Here is a 26,810-nt window from a genome sequence, read left to right on the forward strand (position 1 = left end):
AAGGGAACAAATTTTCTCTCGAACAATTTACCGCGAATCAAGTTGATTTCTCTCGACCATCAACAAGCAAGCAAAATAAGACCAGCCTACACCTTAGTCTATTCACTCTCTCGAGCTGAATATGTGGAACTAAGTTTAAGATTCACTCTCTCGAGCTGAACTCATGTCAACCCAATATCCACTGACCATCAATCAATAAACTAGGTTTTAAAACCACTCACACGAAGGTAGAACTGCATTTGCAACTACAATTCTTAAATTAAACCACAATTACTGATTCACTTCTAAACAACATTTAAACTAACAATTAGCAATACCCATAAACTAAATCAACGCATAATCACATAATCACACCCCAAGAATTGGGATTTTAAGTAGACATTATAAAAAGATAAAAAATTGTTACCAAATTGAGTTTCCATCAACTGGGTAAGATTGATTTCGTTCTTACAATGTTCCAATTCGAAGAATCTCAAAGACCCACTTCCAATTTCTCGAAAGTAAAAAACTTCAACTCTTCAAAGCTAAGAAAAAACTAGAGAAAAACTTGTCTCAATACTTAGAATTCAATATAAAAAACTTAGGACTAAAAATTCAATAATAATCTGATGCTAAACTAAATGTTCAAAAATGTATTTATAGTCGCCAAAAATATGTTGCGAAGGGCCATTCAACGTAGTAAGTCGGGATCGCTGATCCACTCGGTGATCCGCCCTTTGGTCAATATTCTCGTCCTTCTGCCTTGGCCTTCAGCTTTCTCAAGGTCTGTAACTTTGGGCGATCAAGCACTACATCGCAAAACCACTCGACGATTCGCCGACTGCTCCTTTCTCTTGCTAACTTGGTTTTCTCCTTCAAGGCTTGACACACTGGAACTTTAGGCGGTCAAATAGCCATTCGACAACTCTCCAAGTGGACTAGGCGATCACCAGACTTTCTTTTCTTCACTCTTTCAGCTCGCTTCATTCCGTTTTGTTTCCTTTCTTGATTCCTCAATCCTTATACCTGGAAATCAAGGGTTTTACATCAACTATTAGCACAAAATAAGCATTTGAGGACACTAAATCATTGTAAATAAGTCCCCAAATGAGTCCAAATCTCGGACTCATCAACACCCCCAACTTAAACTTTTGTTTGTCCTCAAGTAAAACTTAAGTTCAGCAATTCAAAAAGGATGTCTCAAAATGTGTTACACAAGACTCAATCATGAATGCACACAAAAAGACTCAACTTACTTATGCAAGGATCAATTGTGCACTCAAAGATTCAAGTTGTGACTCACCATTATCAAAGATTCTCAAGGTCACAATACTTGCTTCAAATGCAAGTTCAAGCTCAACAAAGGTACTCAAATGCCCTCACCCAAAGAATGATTCCAAATTCACACACTATTCTTCACAATTTAAAGCTCTGGAATCAGATACAACTCTCACACTCATAAAGATGAACACAATGCATGATTTCACTCATAAGTTTTCCCTTACTATCAAATCAACACTCGCTTCAGCTCACTCAAGATCAAAGAGGTCTTTTCAAGGCTTGTAACGGGGCTGAGTGTAAAGGTATGCTCATTTAAGCTCAATGGCTGCTTTCCTTATGAAATGTGGTATGAACACCACTTTCTTTCCTTTTCTTCAATATTTTCACCATGCTCAAAAGTTACCCCTTTATTCACTTCTCATGGAATACTGAACACCCCATTTCTTTTGCACTTTCACAACTTTCTTTTTCAACTTTTTCGTTCTTTTTCTTTTTCATCTTTCTTTTTTTGTATGGAGGGATTCCATCTTTTTCACAACCATGGATCAACGGGAGACTTCTTTGCACTTCTTGATTTACCTTCTCCTTTCACCACACCCCCAATTTAGTCTTTTGGCCTAAGTTGGCTATTCAAACAAACCACACTTTATGAGGATTATGGGTGAATGGGTAAAGAGAGGTCTCATTTGCTCAAGTTTCTTCCAAGAAAAAGATAAGTCTCAAAGGGTGTTCAAATAAAGTTCACACACTCACAATGTAGGCCACAAAAGAGGTATAATGTCAAATTGTTTCACTCTTTAAGACTGTTGCCTAAGATCATTTCAAGAGCTTGCATCACTTAGTCAACCGGACCAACGGGGCAAATTCTAGGTGTCATCACACAAGGCATTGGCACCGATATCAAACAAGACTCCACACTTTCACTAGTGTGCAATGTTCATTACAAGGGACTCATTTGATAACCGACTAGTCACAACGAGATTCAAAAAGTTCACACATTGTCTATGCAACTTCATTTGGCCTCATCGTAGCCGCACATTCATTTTTTGTTCGATTAAGAGTATTATTTGATTCATCGGTATTGTTCGTGACTGATACTCAAATTTGCATAAGAACAGCCACATTCAAACACAACAAGAGGTGACATAAATTTTTTAGAAGGGCCCAAAACCCAATTTCATTCAAAATACGGAGCCACAAGCTCAAACATCCACAAAAACAGTGCCAAAACACAATTTACAGCACAACAAAACCAATATATAAACAAAAGTAATAATCACAAGAGGTAGGTATGGAAATACCTCACCCTACCACAAATTTAAAAAAAAAACAATTTATCTTCAAATGCAATAAAACACTAAAATCAATAAAATTGACATAGAGAAATGTAAAGAAAGGTCCTGTCTAAACAGTCGTTCCACTTGTCGGGGCATCAGTGCCTAGTGTCACATTAGCACTGCCGGCTTCACTAGGGCCAGTCAAGGGAGTGCCTGCCAAAGAGATTTGCATAGTTGATTGGACCATGGCCTCCTCAATCTTTGTAAGGCCGTCATAAGAAGCCTCATCATCAACACCCAGAAGCTCCTCATCGGTTTCAGCCTCAAACTCTGCAGATACCTTCTCAGTTTGAACCTCATCTCCGATGGTAGCCGGACGTATGGATTAACTGGCATATCAGGGATCTCCACCATCTCGAAAATCATCGACATGTCGGTGGACTTCATCTGATCCATATCTCTCCACAGCTCAGCAATAGCGACCTTTAGAGCCATCACCTCCTCAGTGGCCCCTTAGCCTTGCTCATACACCACTATCCTTGCCGCAAAGGCATCAATAGTAGAACTCAAGGGTGTCACAACATTAGCAAGGGCCCTCTCGATCATGCTAGGAGTGGTGGCCTCAAGCCTGGAGGCACGCCTATCGGTAGAATGGATTAGGTACCCCATCCGTAGCAATGCAACCTGGGTGAGTGGAGGCTGGGAAGTAGAAGCAGTAGGAGCACCAGACCTAGGAGTCTAGGGAGCTGTAGAGGTACTAGGCATCATGAAAGGGGCAGTGCTAGATGTACCTGAAGGCCCAGGGGCCGGAGTAGGAAAAGGTGCCTCTGCAGGTAGTGCATCAGTGTCCACAACCGGGGATGTATCCACCGGGGTTGCCTTCTTCTTCTCGGCCTCATCCTTCAAATACTTTGCCTCAATCCTCCGGATGTCGGTACAGGAGGTGGGAATCACTTCCACATCCTTCTTCTCATCTCTAGGCACCTGAGCTCGCCTGTACAACTCGGTGATCAATACCGGAAAAAAAGGGAAGTCTGGTGTTGCTTGGCCCTCATGACCTGTGCAATGATCATCCCTAAGTTCAACCTTGTCCCAGCAATGATGCAACCAAGACAGGCTGTTTTGGCATGGCGGAGAATCGACTCGTTCTAGGATGGCATGATAGTACTATTGATGAAGCCAAACCAGAACCTTGCTGCTATATTAAGGTCTTTCTTTCCAATAGGCGCTCCAACTTCGATCCATTTAGGAACACCATCCGATATCATAGGAGCCAACCAGGAAAGTTCATGAGAAGTAATTAGATAGAAAAGGAAACCACAAGATATTCTAAAGAACATATGGGAAAATGGAATCTCTTTCAAAGTTTTCTTCCTTTTAGAGATTTTGGAAGCATAATTCCTATTGGGGAGGTGCTAGTGAAGATTAAAGTGACATAAGAGGTAGGGTGATGTTATTGTACTAACAATGCCAAAAAAGACTTTTGATCACTTGTTTATTACTTGTCCTGGTTCTAACAGCTCGTTGAGTATGTTTGCAGGAGCAATATGGATACAATGATCTTTTCTTCAAGTTAGATAGAATATTGTCAAGTGATCGAGTTTAGAGTATATGGCTAAGTGGATAGATTTATATGGGGTAGTTTCAACTTTTATTGTATGAACATTTTCGCTGAAGTAAAAAAGATAAACATCTACTTGGTATACCAGCGCACTAGACATAAACTACTAGGAAGGAAGACTCTGAAGATGACATAAAGAAAAGTTGAGTTGGCAGCTCTGGAAGCACTGATAGCCTTTCACCAGAAGGGTGGCCCACACACGGACAAGGGTAAAGGGGGTAGGGGGAGACTAGCCTCATTACTTCTCATTGGGCAAGAGGAGCACCTAACCCACCTACCCACTCATCAATCACGGTGTTCAGCTGACTTTCACTGGCATGAAGTCTATTCGAACCGAATTAGCACTTCTCAGATCATGCTAGGCCTCTCCAGTTGAGCTGGGCGCCGGGGCCCGACTGGATACTCCTACCCCACCATGCCTGGCCCTTTATCTTACCTTAAGAAGAAAGAGGAGGTATGAAGCGTGGGACAGAATGCAAAAAGTGTATGAAGATGAGGAACATTATTATATGTGGAGGTACAATATCAAGGCATATTATGATTGTGGAGGTGAATAGAATCTGCATAAGCTTTCCAAAAGCAAGTATATTTATAGCTGTTGAAAATTCCAAATACATGACTTATGAAGGTGAAAATGTTTGAAGAGTACACCCATCTTATTTTTTGTAAGGTAATCAGATGGAAATATCCTAAAAATGTTTTTTATAAATGTAACACAGATGGTGCATGTAAAGAAAAATTTGGTCCTAATTTAGTGCATTTTGCAATAGGAATGAAGAAGGAAATGTTGTCTTCGCTGAAATAAGAAGGATAGAAGATTTTTGGGTGTTGTAGTTGTAGTAATGAGAGTAGGTATGGAACACTCAATTAATAAGAACTTACTATCAGTGTCATGGAGACAGACTCACATCTCAATAATTCTTAAGAAAATCTTAGATGAGATTCAGGAGGTACCTTGGACATTTTCCATAGAGATAAAGAGGATTAAACACTTGATGAGTAATAGTACAATAGAAGTAGAGTATACTCTCAAATAAGGAAATCAATTGGATGATTCTTTTACCAACTTTTTTCTCATTTTTGCAGGTATACAAAAGTTTAAGTATAACTCAATACATGATGTTCCATCACAATAAAAAATGATAATACAATTGAAAAAAGAACATGATGCCGAATTTAAGAATAAAAAAGTGTCAAAAAAGATATTTCAATACACAAAGAGGCAATTTAGTACACGATTCAACACAACCCCAAGGGATGCAAGATTTCAGTTATAACTAGGAAAACAATGAGATAAAAGATAAACTATCAATAGATTAAAAGGAAAAACATGATTATAAATCGAATTGATTTTGATTAAGTTGAGGACATACATGTTAAATCTGGATCCTTATCAACTCCTCGAAGCTCATTCTACTAAGAAAAAAGAGATAATAATAAAATCCATCAATACTTATAAGAAATGAAGAGAATATAGGGCTTACCTCGCATTAGTTGATCTGAATGTAATGTTATAAACCTGAAGAAGACTTCAAGGAGGTTAATTCCATGATGTTTGTGACACGTGTAGACTTTAACATGAAATTCTTTCGAGTTCTTTATTTTTCCACCAAGATCATCTCAGTAAGGCAAGACCCACTGAAACTTGAGTTGATTACAACCATGGTTGTTGGAGCATTGTCGAAGAAGATGAACCGATCAATTATCTATTGGCTTATAGCAGGGGCAGATTTACGTTAAACCAAGGGGGTATCTGAACCCTGTTCGTCGAAAAATTACACTATATATATAAAGATTAAAATATTAATTTACGTGTGTATATATATTATTGAACCCCCTGAAGAAACACCAAAGGCGTAGCTCAGTGGCGTTGGGGGTTCAGGAATTCGCTCCACTGCACGCGAGGTCGTGTGTTCGAATTCGGGCAGAGGCATTTTTTTATCAGCTTATATTTTAGGCGTTTTAATATTTTTTAAAAAATAATAATGCAATCAGAAAATGATGTTTAGTTCCAAAAAATTAAAACACTGATTGGAAATTTAGTTTTTATTAGTTTAACCGTTAATTACAAAGTCAAATATTAAAAAACCATTTTCTTCTTGATTCGATCAGTTTAATCCGATCCGTTTATATCCGATTCGACCCGTTTATTTGTGGATATTATTTACGTGATTAATTTTTTTTGAACACCCTTGATGAAAATCCTCCCTCCGCCACTGGCTTATAGGCTCTGATTTAGTAGGCTTTTCTTTTCATTTTGCCGCTCTGCTTCTTTATGTTTTGGGCTTGGGTCACTTTTAGATCCAAGTATTATGTATGCTTTCTTTTGATTTTAATAAATGGGCATGATCAGAAAATTATGTTGGGAGCGTCACCCTCGAATGGGCCCTGCAGTGCGCGATTAGAATTTAATAGGAGCTCAAATGTGGGCTCCGGACACCGGGTGGGAAACCAAAAAAAAAATAAAAAATAAAAAGCAACTTTCACATATAACAAACATAAGAATCATATTTGTATGTTTATAGCTATTATTTGCATAATTGCACTTCATAGCAAATTTTAGGTTTGCTATGGAGCTTTTGATTTGTATAATTCGCTAGGTACAAATTGTTCAGTTTTGTATAAATTCATTTATACATTGTGATTTGTATAATAAGATCTGTATTTGTATAATTATTAGTGTATAGGAATAAAATATATGTATTTGTATTTGTATATACACTTTTCTCTCGCTTTATACAAACACAAACACATTTTATACATTTGTATACCGATTGGGTAATTGTATACCGAAAATGGCTAATTGTATACCGAACCAGATGGCAAAAAAATGAGATGTTTGTTGCGAATTACAAATAAAACAAACCATGGCTATAACATTTAATTTAAATTAATAGTTTGTTATTTCATACAATTTTTCCTTCAATGGGCACGACCCAAGTTTAATCCAAATTTATTTTTATATGTAAACTAAGTGTATCTTGCGTAAAATTTGCCAAAATTTTATTGGTGTATGTCTTTATCGTGTTTATCCAAGATCAGATAAAAATTTAAGTTACCTTTAATTTCGAATCTTGAAATTTGATGGACTCCACCAATAGACGACTTTAAATTTCAAGTGTTCACACTACTTAGAACAATTATTTAAAATTATATATACATAAAAAAAAAAGATTTATAAAGCTCCAAATTAATTAATTTCTCTAAACCTTCAATTATCAATTGAAGTTATAATTTTACATAATATGCTTGTAACTTAATTTATCTTTTAAATTAACAGTACCATGTTAATTCGGACTTCTAAAAAGATTATGCTTAAAATTTAATTAAAACTTCCAAAATTTAAAGGAGGAAAAGCATGTAATTTTGATGTCTCATAATTTCTAGGTAATTATGTATTGGTAATATTTGAAAATAAGAAGAAGATACCACACTAACAATTATATATTTAAAGAGGCTAGAATAATTGCTAGGTATTAAACTCAATAATTCATTTTAAGGTTACGAATTAAAAAAGTTAGGCAAATAAGAAAAATATTCATGTAAGGTAAACTTTTTAACTGATTTTAAAGTCTTGAATATTAGGATCTTTTATACATAATTCAAGTAAAAATTTAATAAGCAAAATTTTAATTGGTTTCAAAATTCTAAATATTAGCAAACATAAAGGTCTATTTCATTTAGGGTGAAATCTACTATTATGGTCAACATAAATTTAGACTTTGATAATCTTATTTTTTTAAAATTAAAATTAGCCAGACACGTCGTTATAAACGAAAAAATACAATATTTACAAAAAAAAATAATTAAGAGATCCAGCCCAACATAAAGGCCCAATATCTTAAGCGGAAAAAAACAATACAAAAGGAAATATGTAATCACTAAAAAGGAAAGTAAGGTTGAGTGTTCAATCGTCTTCTTCACCACATCGCCGACTCGAAAAAGCTTTATCGGTTGGAGATTCATCGGCATCTCGGTGAAACAATGTTAGCTAGGAAGTGGAGCTCAGGTAACCTCTGTCCTTGCATGACTTTGTTATCTTCTGATTGTGTACTCATCGAGAAGATCTGATGAGTACGATCCTCTATGTTGAATCTCTAATTTGCAATCATATTAAGTTCTAGTTGATTCCATCCGCAGACACCTCAAATTCTTACTTAGTGTTACAAAATTAGTTACCAAATAAAGAATTCTTTAGCTTAATTTGTGTAAAATCGGATAAGCCTCTTCGAATAGGTTAACCCTCTTGATTAATTACAGAAATCCATAATTGATTTGATAATTCTATAATTAAAATTTAGAGCTAATTCTTATTGCTCTACATAATTACCTAATGTGGACTCACATAGTTAAAAATTAATGAACAAAATGAGGATACATTTTTACATAAATAACCTATATATTTTTGTAATTAGTGCCCTACAACTCTTTTTCAATTTTAACCTGAATAAGTTAAAAGTCACCGTTATGAGCTAGTAATAAATATATGAAGATGAAATTAACTAATAACAAAAAATTTAGAACAAATACATGAATAATATTAATATTGATAAAGTCCTAAATATTAGATTTGTGATTGTTCAAATTGCTTTGAATAAAAACTATTTCAATATCTTTATATTACTAACATCACTTTTTTCCTCCATATAACTTGTTTCTACTTCGATAAATGATGAGTAGGAGTAGGTGACTTTGTTTTACATGAAATATAATTAATTTCATTGAATAAAGCTTGAACCTATTAATCAATGAATTTAAGGAAATAATAAAAGTTTCATAAATTAAAGGTACAATATGTGTGCAAACTAGTACTCCCACATACTTAAAATAGAAAAAGATTTAATAACCAACTTTTAGTTAATTTCAAAACATTAAATATTTAAGCAAAAAAATCACAATTTTATTTAGTATGAAATTCTTTTTAAAAAGCAAGAAAAATGAACAACATTTTGCTAAAAATCTTCGTGCTTTTAATATAATATAAATAAATACAAAATATAAATATAGATTATTTTTGGATTCTCTAGGTTTTGGCATTAGTAGTAATTAAAACATATATTTCGATCTTGAAATTCATAAGAAAATATGAAGTTCAAACATAATCTATATTTGGTTTTTTTCTCTCTAATAGAAATATGAAATTTTTTTCTCAGTTCAAACATAATATAATAGAAATATGAAATTCATAAGAAAATATAGATTATCTCAGGATTTTTTTTTTCTCTCTTTTAGTGTTTTAGCCTTAGAATATCTTAAAATGACATAAAGTTCAAACATAAATTTTCTCGTTCATTTATTTTATAACCTGTCATTGTATTTTAAAATATAGTCAGAAATTTAAGAACGAATAATCCTTATAGAATAAATAAATAAAAACATCAAAGTATGTTTGAATAATTAATTTCTTAAATACTATAACAGACTAATATATTATTATTTTTTTGACAAANTTGGGGTCGCTACAGGAACGCTCTAAACGATGAAATGAATTCTTTAATTTAAAAATGACCTGGAGGGTCATTACATAAGAACAGGCAATGACATAAATGATCAGGAAGAAATTTGGTGTCTTATTTTACAAATATTTCATTCTGAGAAACATAAAAAAGGAACTTTGGAATTAATTAGGAACAATCATATTGGTGATGACAGTATAATACATTTACAGTTTGTTTATTAGAATTTGTTTTTAAAATTGTTTGTATTATTAGTAATGGGAAATGTAACCATTGTTTATCTATGATTGATTTTAGAAAATTGAACTAATTAAAGTTATGGGCTTTAATTTGGAAGTTTTGTAGAAACAAGGCAAACCATTGTGTTTATCCTTTGATACATGCCTTCTTTTAGTTTAAAGGTGGATAACCACTCTAGCTGGTAGTTTGATCCTCACTCCTCCCTATTCCCCTTTTGTATCTTTTGAATATTAATAAATGAGGTAGGGGTCTATGCCTAACCCCTCATCATTTCAGAATAACTGGGCGGATGGTTTTATATAAAAAAAAGTAAGATTGATTCTGATTTTTAAATTTTCAAATAAAACTAATTCTGTCAGACTATTAAATTTATAAATCAAATCAATAAAAATGAGATTTTCTATCTCACCGTTTTTACGATTTGATACTCTTAATTACCAAAGAAATTTGATTCGGGTTGAGTTTAAGATATTAATTTGAGTCATATTTCTTTTTGCTTATTTAAACAAATAATTGTAAACTATTTGTTTATTCAATTGAAGAAAAAAACTGTGCAGGGTAAAAACTTCAACAACAAAATTGTTATGGAAGGGACAAGACACGAGTAAATCAACTTTGGATAAGTGAATGTGAATAAAAGAATGGTGTACTAGATTATGAAAGAATAGTGCCTTAACAAAAACATATGGATGTGTTAAGAGAATGTGACAAAACTCAACACGAAGACTGTGTTAGCATTACGAAGAAGGTTATAAGTTTTTGCAATAATTCTCAAAATATCCCCTCAAAAATTGAGAATGTAGCTCCCAATCGTCTTGATTGTGTCCCAAATTCATCGATATGTAAAGAGGGGACGCTATTAGATCCAGAAACTCAGTTGTTGCCACCATTGGATGGACCATTTGAATTGTTGACGGAAGAAGAATTGGCTTTCTTTGATAAGCCTGATCCTGGATATCCACAAGCATATGTGAACAAGAAATCAGAATGATAGAAAGTAAGAAGCATATATGTTATGGCACATTAATCATAATTGTTCTAGTGGTTAGTAGTACACTTGTTTTAGTTACTTTAATTGGTGGAATTAAACTCCTCATTATTGAGTAGAAGTATGAATTTTAATTTGTTATTTCAAGAGATATGTGAGGAAATAATTTCTTATTATCATTTATAAATTGAATAGAAGGATATAACTTTTTTTAGATTTGTAAAAAATGAAAATCTCTTCAAATAATAGCAGAATTAAAAACAAGTTTGTAAATAACTATAAAATCAAATCTCTCAAAATTTGGAGAAAAGTGTCACACCATTAATTGCTTTTGTTTTAATATTAAGGAGTAGGGGTGTAATTGGTTCGGTTTGACCGTGTACTTTTTTTTAAAAAAAAATATTCCGTAATATTTTCTAGTTATTTTATGATGTATAATCAAAATTACACTTTTCGAAATCATCTGAATTGTCTATGTTTGTCTTTGTTTTAGGTATGATACAATTAATTTCCGTTTTTGATAAATGTATCTGATGACTATCACAATCAATAAAATTTGTAAATTTAAATACCCAAAAATTACACTACTTTATAATGCCAATTCACAAAAACAATATACTCATTATATTTATCAGCTCTAATTTCATATAACTTAAGCAAATATACGACGAAATCAAGTGTAAAGTCTTTTGTTTCTCGATTGGATCACTTGAAAATGTTTCTCATATGACAATTTCAATAAGCACAAACATTTTTAGATTCAAATTAAACAGTGTAAGACTTGATATGTTTCAAAACGGCTTAGCTGCATTATCTTTCTACCGATGCCATGTTATGACCTGAGGGTGACTGTACTACCTTAAGTTGCCTGAGTTGTTGACCATCACGTGAGTGATGTGATTTAGTAAATTAGAACCCATTTTGTGCAATATAAAGGCAACCTAGTCGGAGTAGTATAACTAGAGCGCAAATCAAAATACAACAAAAACAATGAGCTAGCTACTTCACATTAAACGTCGATCAGGAGATGGCAATGACGCACCTCGATCTTATCATACTCTGATTTCCAAAGACTTTAAACTGCATGCATAAGAAGTTGTGAAAATAAAATATGCTCACAATATTCATAGATTACATTCTATGGTACACTGATCTTTAGTTTGCTTTGAACTACCCATAAAGGACTTTTGTGCAAAAACACCTGAAACCCCCATTCACCCTGGCCTCTAGGTCAATTTAATTTAATAAAGCAAAACAAGAAATAAGGGGAGATGTAGCTTGGAGTTTTGGCGAATATGGTATTAATTGAATAAAATCATGTATATCATGAGTGAAATTCTTTGTATTGATTAATGGTGCACCAACGGAATTCTTTGGAGCACAAAGGGGATCATGAGTCGATCAGGCAGGAGGATCCTCTATCCCGTTATTCCCTTTTATGCAGACGTCATTTTACAAAATCGTCATCATTTATTTGGGCACGAGACCAACTATACTTGTAATTTTTTATTTTTTAAACTTGGGGTACGGGAAGGGAAAACAGGAAAGACGATTACAAGGTGGGAAATCGAACGCTCATCAACAATGTTAAAGTTCACCAACTGTGATACTAAGCTTTCCCGACCAACTATATATACTTAATAAACCTCACATATATAGGGCAGAACTAACTTTAAAAAATAAACATTTTGAAGAAAATTAAACATGGGGTACGTACCTGCCCCTTTCTGAGGTTTCTAAGAGGGTCGAATCCAACGAGTGGTCTTCATATAACATATCTTGGCTGCCTTCAGTCATTCATAGTTTCCTCCCTGATGTTGTACAACTCTTTTGATATATAGGTATGACTTCAGACTGAGTCAACATACCCTGGACTAAACTAAAAGAAGATCGAGGACAAAGGTTTAGATGTTACGTTTGCTCTTTCGGCGAGGCTATAGAGATCTGAATTCAATATCTTCTTCCATTTCCAACAACTTCATCATCTTGCATTATTGTTCATGCCTGGATAATGAGGGTTCCCTCGTTGGAGACCTAAGCCTGTTTCAATTTGAGAAATTCCAACTAATGCAGCAAATAGTAATTGAAGCAGAACAATATAATACATTGTTTTGCAGCATGGCCTCTTGTGTCAAAAGCCTTCACTTTTCCAGATATTTTGACAAGTTTAAACAAGTAAACAAAATTGAAGAACAAATGAAAATTTATAAATATTGTATGCACTTTTACTTTCTTGATGATGATTTCGCTCAAGATAACTCAATAATATTTGCTTTTGCTTATTTTGCTTTACAATTCACTCTTCTTTTAATTAATTATTCGATTATTTTTATCACAAGTCAAAGAGCACTAGTAAAATACTATCTCGTTTTAATAATCTTGAACTTTAAACACAATTTTATTTGTTATCCTAAGTTATAAATTTAAAGGTAAATAAATATTAAATTAAAATAATAGAAATTACATGCCATCATATGAAGTACTAAAAATAGCAAAAATTTACAAATACTATTTGACCTCTACATATAAGTTTCTACTAATTTTCTTCTTTTCATAATTATCGTCAAATCTAGGAAATAAATATTATTGGCAAACGCGTGCTGTTTTTTGAGACATAAACTCAAATCAAGGGGCAGGAAAATATTACTCCAATTAGTTTCCTATTTGAATAAGGTTAAGTTTTCCAAAAATAAATTACAACTCCAATTAGTTTTCCATTCCAATAAGGTTAACTTTTTCAAATTTATTTTTATAACTATAATTAATTTCCTACACAAATTAGGAAAATATACTCTCTATATATATTTTCTTTGATTTAAAATATTTCTCCATCTTCTTTGTTTTTGTATCTTTTAAGTTGGAATGCACATAATTTTCAGCTTATAGGAATGAAATATACGGATGAAGATCTGATAAGGTGTTTAACAAAATTCATTCGTGGAATGCCTATTCGTATATAGACTTATACGGTAACAAAGAGCCAGCTGAATTATTCCAAAATTTAGGTAATGATCATGTAAACTATTTCTTTACTCAATTGAAGAGAAAACCCATCAAGGATAAAAACTTCAATAGATCAATTGTTGGAGGTCGCAAATGGAAAGGACGATACAATAGTAAAGAAATTTTGGACAAGAAAAGATCATGAAATGGGTATAAGAAAACTTTTCGTTTTGATGAAGAAAGTAGCAGTGAAGATAAAAAAGTGTATCCTGGAATGTGAAAGAATATTGTCTTGGCAAAACTACAATGTATGTATTAAGAGAACGCGGAGAAATCAGACATGATGACTCTGTTGTGTGTTTCATTACAAAGAAAGTTAGTTTATGTAAAAGTCATCAAGATATTTCTATAACAATCGAGAATGTAGTTCCTGATTGTGTCTCAAATTCGTCGAGAGATCATAATGGATGGTTATATACTGCAAAAAATTGGCAACTACCATCATTGGATGAACCGTTTAAAGCCTTGACTGATCAAGAATTGAATTATTTTGATACGCTTGATCCTGAATATCCACAACATATATATGAGAATAAGAAATTATTCTTGTGGTAATTAGTAATACATTTATTTTAGTTACTTTAATTTGTAGAATTAAATTATCAAATATTTGTATTGTTATTTAATGGATTACATCTATTTTTTAACTTAATATTTTTTTTAAATTTCAGTACCTACATTGAAGCCCGACTATATCTGAATTCACGTCAGAAAGTAAAACGATCCCTCTGTATCCAAGGAGACTTGACTTTAAGCAATTGAAAAAGATCTAACGAAAATTTTGATTTTTCAACAAAAATTTCCATACAACAGCAACACCAAATACCCAAATAACCTGATCCAGTATGCTCGTCTTCCTCAGAACAACGACGCCAAATCAAAGAAAACCCCTATGCTCCTCTTCTTCACAAAACCCAGCGAGAAATTAGCAAAATTGTACCGACGAAACCTAGACGAGAACAGTGCCCAAAAATCCCGCGCCAATTCCATCCCATCAACCGTGCCCTTTTCCCCCTTTTTTCAGAACTCCCCATCCCTTTCACTGTTGGCCTTGGAAAAGAGGAAAGTAATTTTCCAACGGATTTTCCCCCAAAATCGCTCCATCATCCCGCCTTTTATGCTCAAGTAAGTTTTTTTATGGAGTTTGGATTTTCATTGAACAATCAATTTTATAGTTACGAAAAATCTCAAACGATTCGAGAAGGTCTCTGTTCGTAGCTGGTTTTGAATTTCTTCGAGACTAACTTTGTGTGAGAAGTCCCCGCTCTGTCTTTCTCATTTGTGAATAGGTAACAATCCTTTGGTTTCTTTTTTTCATAAAATAACAGTCCCTTAGTTTTATGGTTTGATGTTGTGATCATGTTGCTCGACTGATGTGAGGAGGGTATAATAATCAGTCATGTTGTTGTGTGGTTTTGTTTTGCTCGAAGATTAGTGGCATTGAGTCGGTTTCTTCCTATTTTCTCCTTGTTTCACTGTTAATCTCGTCTGGTAGGCTGTGAGAGTTGTGGTTCTATTCTTGTGACCTGCTCACTATGTTTTTGAATCGATTTACTAGTCATTCATGTTCTATAATCTATTTTAGGCATTTTCAATTGATACAAAGTATAAAATGATTTAAAAGTTGATGCATTGAAGCATGAGTATTCGTTTTTGTGTTAACTCCTCTTATGTCCTTTTTATTCTAATAAGATTACTAGCTGTGAATTTTGTTTATAGTCGTTAACCTGTTGAATGAGCCTTCTCTTCTTGCATATGTCTATTTGGAGCCTAGTTTCTCTTGTTTATATTGTTGTCGAGCATTAGATGTTTTCATTTGGTTTGTTGTTGTTCATGTCGTTTTCTAATGGCCATGGAGTCTTGAGAGTCAACTGATGTGCTAAAGTTGTATTTTATTGTCTCAGCAGCCTTATTTCCTCTTTTCTTACGTTAACTTTGAATGTCTTGTCTGTTATTTTATCTATTCTAAAGTCCTTTAAAGCAATTGCCTATTGTGATACTCCTTCATGGCTGTCTCTGATTCTCGTATTTATATAAGTTAGTCGTCTATGTTCAGTTTGGCAGGATTTTGTTTTAATTTCAGTCAAGCTTTGGGTCCTTATTTAGCTTAACTTGAGGTTACAATCTTGTTGTTTTAAGCATCCTTTTATGGTTTGTTGCTTGGGGTTCATTATTTCATTGTTTTGCTGTCCAACATGCCCCGCTTCGATCAAGTCCATGTTTCCTTTTGTCAATCTTCTAGTCGGAAATTATATATTACTTCTAGTTGAGTTAACTCCAAAGAATAGTGGAGTCTCAGTTGCCTCTTATTTATTTACAAGATTGTTGTTATTTTCTTAAGTAAATTTTGTATGCATATCAAATGTCTATTTAAAGGTTGTTGAATTTGTGATAAACATTTAGATACTGTGATTCGTTTGTTTGTTCTAGTAGCTATGAGCTTAAAATTTGATTTTAGTTTTTTTGTAGGTTTTATTGACTATTTAAGATAGTAGCATAAAACATTTATTTGTTTATTGTTTGAGCATGAATATACTGGTTAGATACCACATGAGATCTAATTTTTATCTCCTCAAAGCAGTAGCTTCATGTCAAATTTAGTCCTTTATCTTGTAATTTCTTAGGTGGGTAATGTCAAGCGTACTTATATTTTACTAATTTGGTTCATGTCTTGTTACCTTTTCTTTATTGTTGAGTAATTTTCTGCATGCCTAACTTCATTTATTTAACTATTAGGTGTGTCTCAAAACAGTGTTGGTCATGAAATAGTAAAAGTGTTTGATACAATTGTTGCATTTGAATATAGATCCATGGTCATTTACTAATGTTTGCTTAATCTGATAACTATGATATCCTTTATTGCTTCACCGTTTCTTACTTGTTCCTCTGCAAAATTTAAGGTTGTTAATTTTAAATTTGAAATGATATACATTCCCTTTTAAGTGTTGTACTAGACCATGCCTTGAATGCATATTTGTTTATTGTCATTAGAATATAATTAAGATCAAATCTATCAGTTGAAATTTGTGTGCTTACCTTGTTAATTCCACTCCTAATAAGTGCTAATGTTATTATTGATGTTCTTTTTCTACATGAAATCTGTCCGAGTTCAACGTGAACTCCTTTCTCCTCCTTGCATCTTTTCGTTGGGCCAAAAGCTCAATTTTAGTTCTTATTGAGTCAGCCAAAGTAACAAAACAGGTTGGAGGCAGAAAATAGGGCTGGAAATTGAAATTTAAGGGCCCGGAAAGTCCAAAACAGGCGTATACTTTCTATATATGGCAGTATACACTAGTATACATGGAGAAAGTACTGATATATAGGTCAAAAATGCAAAAATACAGGGTGGAGGTAAAGCACAGGTGTTCGAAAGCAAGAAATACATGGAAAAAGCTTATATACATGCTGATATACACTAATATACAACTGATGTATACAAAAAGGGTAATTCGGTTAAAGCCCAAAAATTTTCAGCAAAAATGGCCCAAGAAGGGGGCCAATTTAATTATCTCTTTTACTCTTCTAATTGTTTTGATTATGTTTGACTAATTTTATATAACTCTAACTTTAGAACTATTAATTAACTTACCATCTTTTCTTTGTGTTGGTTTACTTTTAATACATCTTTTTGTGTTCATTTATCTTATATCAAGTATATTGGTCAAATTTTATACCTTTAATTAAGTTAAATTTTTTGTTCTTAAAAAGATATATTCTTCAATGCCTCTTCACTCAATCACATTTTTTTTACTCATTTTAAAATGGTTTTAAGTTAAAGAATTTTTCTCAAACAATTTTTTTTAAAAAAAGGGACGTTTTCCTTTCTTTACTTAGGCCTCATTTGTTTGCACTTAATGGGGGTCTGAATCTTAATCATTCAGATTCGCTTCATTAAATGTGTTTGTTTTTTAGGACTGAATCTTAATTATTTAGATTCAGTACATTCAGTTTGTTTGTTTCATTTCCTTATTTCTTATAAATCTCTCAATGAGTCTAAATGAATCAGAACTGTAACACAGATTTAACACCATTCAGACTAAAAAATAAGACTCCTATCTTAAATCAAATATATCACAACAAGTCATAAAAGTCATGTTGTTTCTTATTTAGTTAATGTCAATTAGATGTTTATCGTTATGATTTCCTTTATTCTTATTAGAGAAAATAGTCAAATGCCTCCCTAATCTATTACCTAATTTTCAACTACACACTTATATTTCACGGGGTCCTATTACCGCCCTATACATTTTTAAAACGGAATATATAACCCCCTAAAAGGTCACAACCAGATTTGTGTTAGAAAGTGAATACACTCGCCCTTGCCACATAATATATATTATTTTTTTAATTAAAAAAAGATTATCTTTTTCTTTATTCTATTTTCCTTTTATATTGTTTTCTTCTCTTTCCAGCCCCTTTCTTCTTTTCTTTTTCTTTTTCTTTTTCTTGACATTTGTTTGATGAAACTTTTTCTACCGTTGAAGAGAAAATTTTAAGTTTTATTTGTGATGGCTTTAAGCTTACAATAATGAAATGTGCAGTTATGAAATTTCAAGTTTTATTATTGAAAGGTGAAATTACAAACCTATAATATTCTTTCTTTTTATGCCATTGATCAATCTTTTTTCCACCATTTTCATCTACCTTGCAAACATTAAAAGTTCATCAATCAACCCCACTCATTCCTTCCTTCCTACCATTAATATTATCAAGTCCTAAACCTTTGATATATAAAAAAACTCAAGTTCAAGAGGAGTTGACGACACGTTTCATGTTTTCATTATCGATGACCGCAATGGCAATTTTGAAGAGTAAGAATCTGGCAAGAATTTTGATTCCTAACCGTTTTATTCATTATTTGATTGATACTCAAGTTAGTTTCAAGTTGCATTTGTCGAATTCTTCAGATTGTGGTAATGGATACATAACAATGGATCTTTTCATTTATATTTTCAGAATCATTTATGGATTTCGTTGAGAACCAAAATTCTTTCTGAACTTGAATTTAAATCATTAAATTAGTGCAAATCAAGATAAGAATTTTCCAACCCATTTGGCCATGTGGTTTGGCATGTAAAATGTTGATTAACAATTTTAATTATATTAATAAAGAGGTGATTTTCAAAATTTTCTAATTTCATGCGCAAATTGAAAAAATAAATTTCTAGAATTAAGAGGAATAACGAAATTTCATGGTGAATCCAATGAATGTGACGGTTGTGACGACTTAGAGAAGGTGAGTGGTGGAGAGATTTGGTTTATGTTGCTATGAAGAAGAGAGGAAATACATAAGAAAAAAGAAGGTTAGTAGTGGAGAGAATTGGTTTATGTTGCTATGAAGAAGAAAGGAAATAAATAAGAAAAAAAATAACTAAAAATACACATATTTATGAAAATTTCAAAAATAAAGTTTTATTTTATGTGTTGGTCCTCACTCTCTCTAAGAGAGTGAAATACACTCAGTATGCCACGTAAGCGTCTAGGGAGTATATTATTTTAGTTTTAAACAGTTTAGGGGGGTGATAGGACTCTCGTAAAGTTGGAGTGTGTAATTGGAATTTCGGATATAGATTTGGGGGGAGGGGGGGGGGGGGGGGTTAGACCATTTTCTATTCTTATTAACTTAATATACACCTTTTACTTTCATAAATTAATCAATATATTTGAATTGATACACTCCCATGGTATAATATTTAGCACGGTTTCAGAAAATAAGAAAGTATTAATTATTTGATCAATAACAATAACAAATGTCTATTATAAAATAAAATGTTTTCATAAACAATATTACTACTCTATGTAATTTATTTTACATTGTTACAATAAAAATATTCAAAATATTATTTTCTATTAAAAAAAATATTTTACTAAAATGAGAGTTGTATAGTATTTTATTGATATAGCGTGTAATTTCATATGAACATTCACATATTGAAAACAAACAATCCTAATAATTCAATGTTTAGATTCAGAGACATCTTAATATTCAAATGTATATTCAGATTTACACATCTAGATCTTAATGCACATCTTAATATTCAGATGTGTATTCAAATTCAGGCGTCTTAATCTTAATTAGTCATTTTCTCAAAAGAGGTTAGTCAAAACTTTTATTTATCCTTCAATGATTTTAAAATAGTTACATGCTTTAATTGATTAAATTGGTTCAAATTACTATTTCTAAAAATGATTCAAATAAATCCTAATTAATCTAGTTTTATTAAAATTCTAATCACTTGTAATTAATTCAAATGTTTCATTTAGGTCCATTTTTCTTAAAAAATAAAAGATGTTCTTTAACTAACTATTTTCTCAAAGTTAATCAAATATGGTAAAATATTTTTTATATTAAAACATTTTCCTAAAAAATAGTAAAAAAAAATATTTTGATCAAGTCGTAGGATAACCGCTGGTTAGCGGGTGCTTCAAATGCTCTAAAAATCTTCTTGAAGCATAAATACGAATTTCTTACCCATTTTCTCTAAATTTATAAAAAATTAATCTGTTAAAGTCTTTTTAAATTAAGTTTTCTTAATTTCTTTAAAAAAATTAAGTGGCGCCTCTTTTCTAAGTATTTTTCTCAAACTGTTTTGTACTTAGAACATTTCAAAAAGTGAATTTTCTAAAGATGGTAAATTTACGACATAACAGGGACATGAGATGTTTCCGTAGACTGTTGTAGCAACTCGTCCCAACAATTATTTTTTTTCGACATTGTTTCCCAATAATTCATTGTCCGTTTTTCATCCTAAAAGGAAAATCCTAGCAATATTTTCCATCTTTCTCGGATCAAAAATAAATCTACACAATAATGTTAACAAGTGTAATTGGATTAAGAATGCGCTAAAATTGTAAGGATCCAAATATATTAAACCAACAACAAAATTTAACTTGGGGTTTCCCAATAATTGTAACTAAGGGGTAGAAAATTGAAAATTCGGAAGAAAAAATAAACGGTACTTGCATTTTGCTGCAAAGTTTGGAGTTTCTAGTTTAGAGGCTTATTCACGATTTTTGAATGGAGGCTTATTCACGATTTTTGAATGGATAGGTACGTTATTACGTTAAATATGAATCTAAGATCATCTAAAATATCAATTGGACTAATTTATCAGTAAGTTTGTATCATTGAATCAGTTAAATTTTTAAATTATAGATCCTAAACTAATTATTATCTTATAAAATAATATTTAAAAATAAAATTATAACTCCAATTAGTTTCCTATTTGAATAAGGTTAAGTTTTCCAAAATAAATTACAACTCCAATTAATAAGGTTAATTGTTTCAAATTTATTTTTACAACTACAATTAGCTTCCTACACAAATTAGAAAATATACTCTCTATATATATTTTCTTGCTTTAAAATATTTCTCCATCTTCTTCTTTCTTTTTGTATCTTTTTAAGTTGGAGTTCACATTATTTTCAACTTAAAGGAATAAGACCTGATAAGGTGTTTAATGAAATTCATTAAGAATAGGAATATGTGTTCATTAAGCCTAAAACATATGATATATCACATAGTAAACTATAGCATAGTCCTCTTTTTTCATTTAGTCGCTTTGTCCTATATCATAAGATGGTGTTTGACTTGGTTGGAAATCTAACCTTGTGTATTATACTAGCAAAGGAGAAAAATCAAAGAAAAGTTATATGATAGAGAAAATCCCAATGAATTTAAATTTTAAAAGTTGTATAAAAATGGAATTTGAAGAGAAAGGAAGGTCAACATAAATCTTACCCTCCCAAGAATCCATAATTGTTGTTGAAGTAGAAGTTTCACATATTTGTATTTTTCTTAAATCACAGCATATCTGTACTACTTTATGGACTTCCTTTCTTTTCTTCTTTACATGAAGTAATAAAGTAACAACAATATTCATAGATTACATTCACCTTTAGTTTGCTTTGAACTACCCATGTAAGTGACATGGGGTACCTGCCCCATTATGAGGTTTCTAAGGGGGCCGAATCCAACGAGTGGTCCTCATATAACATATCTTGGTTGCCTTCAGTCTTTCGAAGTCCCCCCCCCCCCGATGTTGTACTTAACTCTTTTGATATATAGTATGACTTCAGACTGAGCCAACAAAATATCTGGACTAAACTAAAAGAAGAGTACAAAGGTATAGATGTTACATTAGCTCTGGAGATCTGAATTCAGTATCTCCAACAACTTGCATTATTGTTCATGCCTGGATAATGAGGGTTTCCTCGTTGGAGACTTAAGCCTGTATCAATCCAACCAATGCAACAAATAGTAAAGGAAGTAGAACAATATAATACAGAGTTTTGCAGCATGGCCTCCCTCTTGTGTCAAAAGCCGTCACTTTTCCAGATATTTTGACAAGTATAAAAACAACAAAATAGAAGAACAAATGAAAACTGCTAACATATGTCCACTGGGAAAGTTTTTATATCCTTGTTTCACAATTTTAGCTTCAAAGGCCTGCTCATGAATTCAAATTTGTATAAGAGTTAACAGTTATGTTTAATAAGTTTTAATTAATTATTTCGATTATTTTTATCACGAGTCATAAAGCATTAGTAAAATATTGTCTCGTTTTAATAATCCGTGTAATCTTGAACTTTAAACACAATTTTATTTGTTATCCCAAGTTATAAATTTAAAGGTAAATAAATATTAAATTAAATAATAGAAAGTACACGCCAATAGTTACTACTATCATATGGAGCACTAAAAATAGCAAAATTTACAAATACTATTTGACCTCTACATATAAGTTTCTGCTAATTTTCTTCTTTCCATAATTCTTGTCAAATCTACCAAATAAATATTATTGGCAAACGCGTGCTGTTTTTGAGACATAAACTCAAATCAAGGGGCAGAAAAATATATCTCCAATTAGTTTCCTATTTGAATAAGGTTAAGTTTTCCAAAAATAAATTACAAGTCCAATTAATAAGGTTAACTTTTTCAAATTTATTTTTACAACTACAATTAGTTTCCTACACAAATTAGGAAATATACTCTCTATATATATTTTCTTTGCTTTAAAATATTTCTCCACCTTCTTTGTTTTAGTATCTTTTAAGTTGTAATTCACATAATTTTCAACTTATGTGGATGAAATATACGGATGAAGATCTGATAAGGTGTTTAACGAAATTCATTCCTGGAATGCCTATCGAATATCTTGATATTCCGTATATAGATTTACGGTAACAAAGAGCCAACCGAATTATTCCAAAATTTAGGTAGTGATCATGTAAACTATTTCTTTACTCAATTGAAGAGAAAAACAATCAAGGGTAAAAACTTCAACAAATTAATTGTTGGAGGTCGCAAATGCAAAGGACGAGATAATAGTAAAGAAATTTTGGACAAGGAAAGATCACGAATTGTGTATAAGAAAACTTTTCGTTTTGATGAAGAAAGTAGCAGTGAAGATAAAGAAAGTGTATACTGGATTGTGAAAGAATACTGTCTTGATAAAACTACAATGGATGTATTAAGAGAACGCGGAGAAATCTGACATGAAGACTCTGTTGTGTGTTTCATTACAAAAAAAGTCAGTTTATGTAAAAATCATGAAGATATTCCTATAACAATCGAGAATGTAGTTTCTGATTGTGTCTCAAATTCATCGAGAGTTCATGATGCATGGATGGTTATATGGTGCAAAAATTTGGCAGCTACCATCATTGGATGAACCGTTTAAAGCCTTGATTGATGAAGAATTGGATTATTTTGATACGCCTGATCCTGAATATCCACAATCATACAACGCTAATTAGTAGTACATTTATTTAATTACTTTAATTTGTAGAATTATATCATCAAATATTTCTATTGTTATTTAATGGATTACATCTATTTTTTAACTAAATATTTTTTTGGTTCTGATATCCACATTGGAGCCCAACTAAATCTGAATTTGCGTTAAAAAGTAAAACGCTCCTTTCGTATACAACTGCACCACATATGATTAGCCGGATCAATTAATCTTGGAAACTTGGGGCTTTAAATTAAAGGTGACATTAAGGTGTCAAAATAAAGGAGCGGTGACATAAGTCTTAATTATTGAGTGTAGGTGACAATTATGTGATTAATGATTGTGGAGTTGCCCTCAATTTTATAAGTTGGCAATTTGGCCCATTGAATTAAATGAGGGTAAAAGGGGAAATGACAAAAACAGAATTTAACCAATTTTGGTTCCCACCAAAATTGGAGGGAAGCCACCAACGAGCTGTACCAAAAGGGGGGAAACTAAACATTTTTCCTTTGCTTGCCCCGTATTCCTCTTCTTATTCTTCTTCTGCTTTGTTCTTGCTCTCTTCTTGCTTGCTTGCCTTTCTTCCCGTTCTCTTCATCTTCTTCTTTTTGTCCATTGTTGGTCTTGGCTTCTAGTCCTTGAGCTTTTTTCTTCTTCTTTTCATCTTCTTGAATCAGATTTAGCTAATCTAATCAGTGGACCAGATTTCGTTCTCTATCAATTGGAATTACTTCATAAGTGATTGGGTTCACACATCATTATTTTGGTAAGTAAAATTAACAGTTCTTTGAAATCATTCATCATCATTTGGGTAGCCGCAATTTTTTCAATAATTTGCATTCGCGTTTCCAACAGATGGCTATATATGTTGCAACAAAAAGGTTATTTCAATCGCAACATGTGATTTATGTTTCGCAACAGAGTAGTTATATGTAGCAACATATGACTTACATTTCTCAATAGGATAGCCATATGTTGCTACATATAACTTACACATGTTGCCACATGTGATTTATTTGTCACAAAATATCAGTTATATGTAGCAACATATGACTTACATCTCACCACATAATAGTCATATATTGCAACATATGACTTACATGTTGCCACAACATAGTCATATGTTGCAACATATGACTTACACATTTTGTCACAACATGTGATTTATGTTTCACAACAGAATAGTTATATGTAGCAACATATGACTTACATTTCGCAATAGAATAGCCATATGTTGCGACGTATAACTTACACATGTTGCCAAATGTGATTTATTTGTCATAACATATCAATTATATGTAGCAACATATGACTTACATGTCGCCATAGAATAGTCATATGTTGCAACATATGACTTACACATTTCTTCATTAGAACTAATTTTTTTTTAATTAATTTCTTTAGGTACAATAAATGGAGAGATTATTTGTAGGGATTGATTGTCGTGGTGAATGGGTCGAGAAGAAAAATCGATACATTTGACGTTGGAAGGATGGTAAGAAACGGGGAGGGTCGGTAGGGATGACTGTCGAAAGAAATATTTTGTATGATAATTTTTTTAATTTAGTCATGCAAAAAAGTGGATACAATTGTCAACTGAAAGATCTTGTCATGAGTTAGATTCCTCATTTTTCTTATAATGAGAAGGTCTTACCTTTTAAAATAACTGATCAGCCTAGTTTGCTTGTTTATTTAGGAAGAGCAGAGAGACCGCCCATATTAAGAGTTTACGTGGATGAAATTCCTATCGAGGAGGATCATAATCTAGAAGAAGACCAACAAGATATATTAAATGATGAATTTGATGCTGTGGATATGAATAATCACGATGCTGAAATTGGAAAAGATGAAGTGCCGGACTTTGAGAGCAACAATCATCCTACACCTATTGTTGGCAGCAACATTCCATGTTCTTCTCAATCATCACATGTGAATAATGTTCGAGACGATGAAACCGATTTTTATAAGGGAATGACATTCAAGAACAAGGAAGAATTGACAAATTCATTGAAAATTGCTTGCTTGTAAAAAGATTTTAGACTGAAAAAGGTGATCAATTCTCGTAATGTGTTTTCTTTTAAATGTTCATATCCGGAGAGCAATTGGTGGCTAAGGGCTGTGAAATTTACAAGTAGTGACACGCTTGTCATTAGAATCTATGAAAAGTACCATATGTGTGGTTCAGAGCATCTTACAAGCAATAATCCCCATGCCACGATCAAAGTCATAGGTAAGTACTTTGAAAATAGGTTTTCCAATTGTAAAGGCCCACCCACAAGAGACATGTCAAATCAACTCCGCACAGAATTGGGTTGTAAGGTAAGCTATTGGAAGATTTATAAGGGCATGGATCATGCTAAGTCTAATGTTAGGGGGACACATGAGCACGGATATGCAGTGTTTATTGTGTACCGTTATATGCTTGAAGTTGCAAATCCAAGAAGCAAGACGACATTGTCACTCGATGAAAGTGGGATGTTCAAGTACTTCTTTGTATCATATGCCGCTTGAATAACTGGTTTTCAAGAAATGAGAAAAGTAATAGCCGTTGATGGGACATTCTTGATGAGCAAGTATGAAGGAGTTTTGCTATCGACGGTGGCACAAGATGCTGAGAATCATATATTTCAGTGGCTTTTTGTGTTATGGACAAGGAATATGATGCCTCATATGAATATTTTTTTCAAAATATGAGAAGCTTTGTAGATGATATTGATGAGTTGTGTATTATTTCTGATAGGCATCCAAGTATTCGAAAGATGGTTTCGACTATCTACCCTGCATCTCATTATGGTTGTTGCATGAGACACCTTGGGGAAAATATTCGAAATAACTTTCACAATTCAAAGGTAGTGACTCATTTTTATAAAGCAGCAAAGGCGTACAATAGATGTGAGTTCAATGACCATTTCAATCAAATAAGAGATTTGGTACCAAAGGCGGCTGAAACTCTTGAACGTATTGGATTCCACACATAGAGCAGGGCATTTTGCCCGGGAAATAGGTACATTATTGTCTATACCATCTCGTTTGAGTTTATTGTAATTTTATATGTTTTGATTGATTTTTATTTTTTGTTGTGTAGATATAACATTATGACGTCAAACATCGTAGAGTTGATGAATTCTATGTTTCATGTTGAAAGAAAATTTCCCATTGTCGCTCTATTTGATGAAATAAACAGGAGATTTGCACTTTTATTTCACCAGAGGCGTATGGAGCTAGTGA

General features: G+C 32.4%; 1 protein-coding gene and 2 pseudogenes across 2 annotated transcripts in view; 2 read left to right on the forward strand and 1 right to left on the reverse strand.

The window, feature by feature from the left end:
- The window catches only part of LOC125857072 (ATP-citrate synthase alpha chain protein 2), a 1,178,350-nt gene that overhangs the window by 462,751 nt on the left and 688,789 nt on the right, over positions 1-26,810 (reverse strand). The window lies entirely within an intron of this gene.
- LOC125856039 (uncharacterized) lies at positions 13,731-14,400 on the forward strand (annotated as a pseudogene).
- Positions 22,934-23,604, forward strand: LOC125856040 (uncharacterized; annotated as a pseudogene).

The sequence above is a fragment of the Solanum stenotomum genome, chromosome 2 (assembly GCF_019186545.1).
Source record: "Solanum stenotomum isolate F172 chromosome 2, ASM1918654v1, whole genome shotgun sequence".
Lineage (NCBI taxonomy): Eukaryota > Viridiplantae > Streptophyta > Magnoliopsida > Solanales > Solanaceae > Solanum > Solanum stenotomum.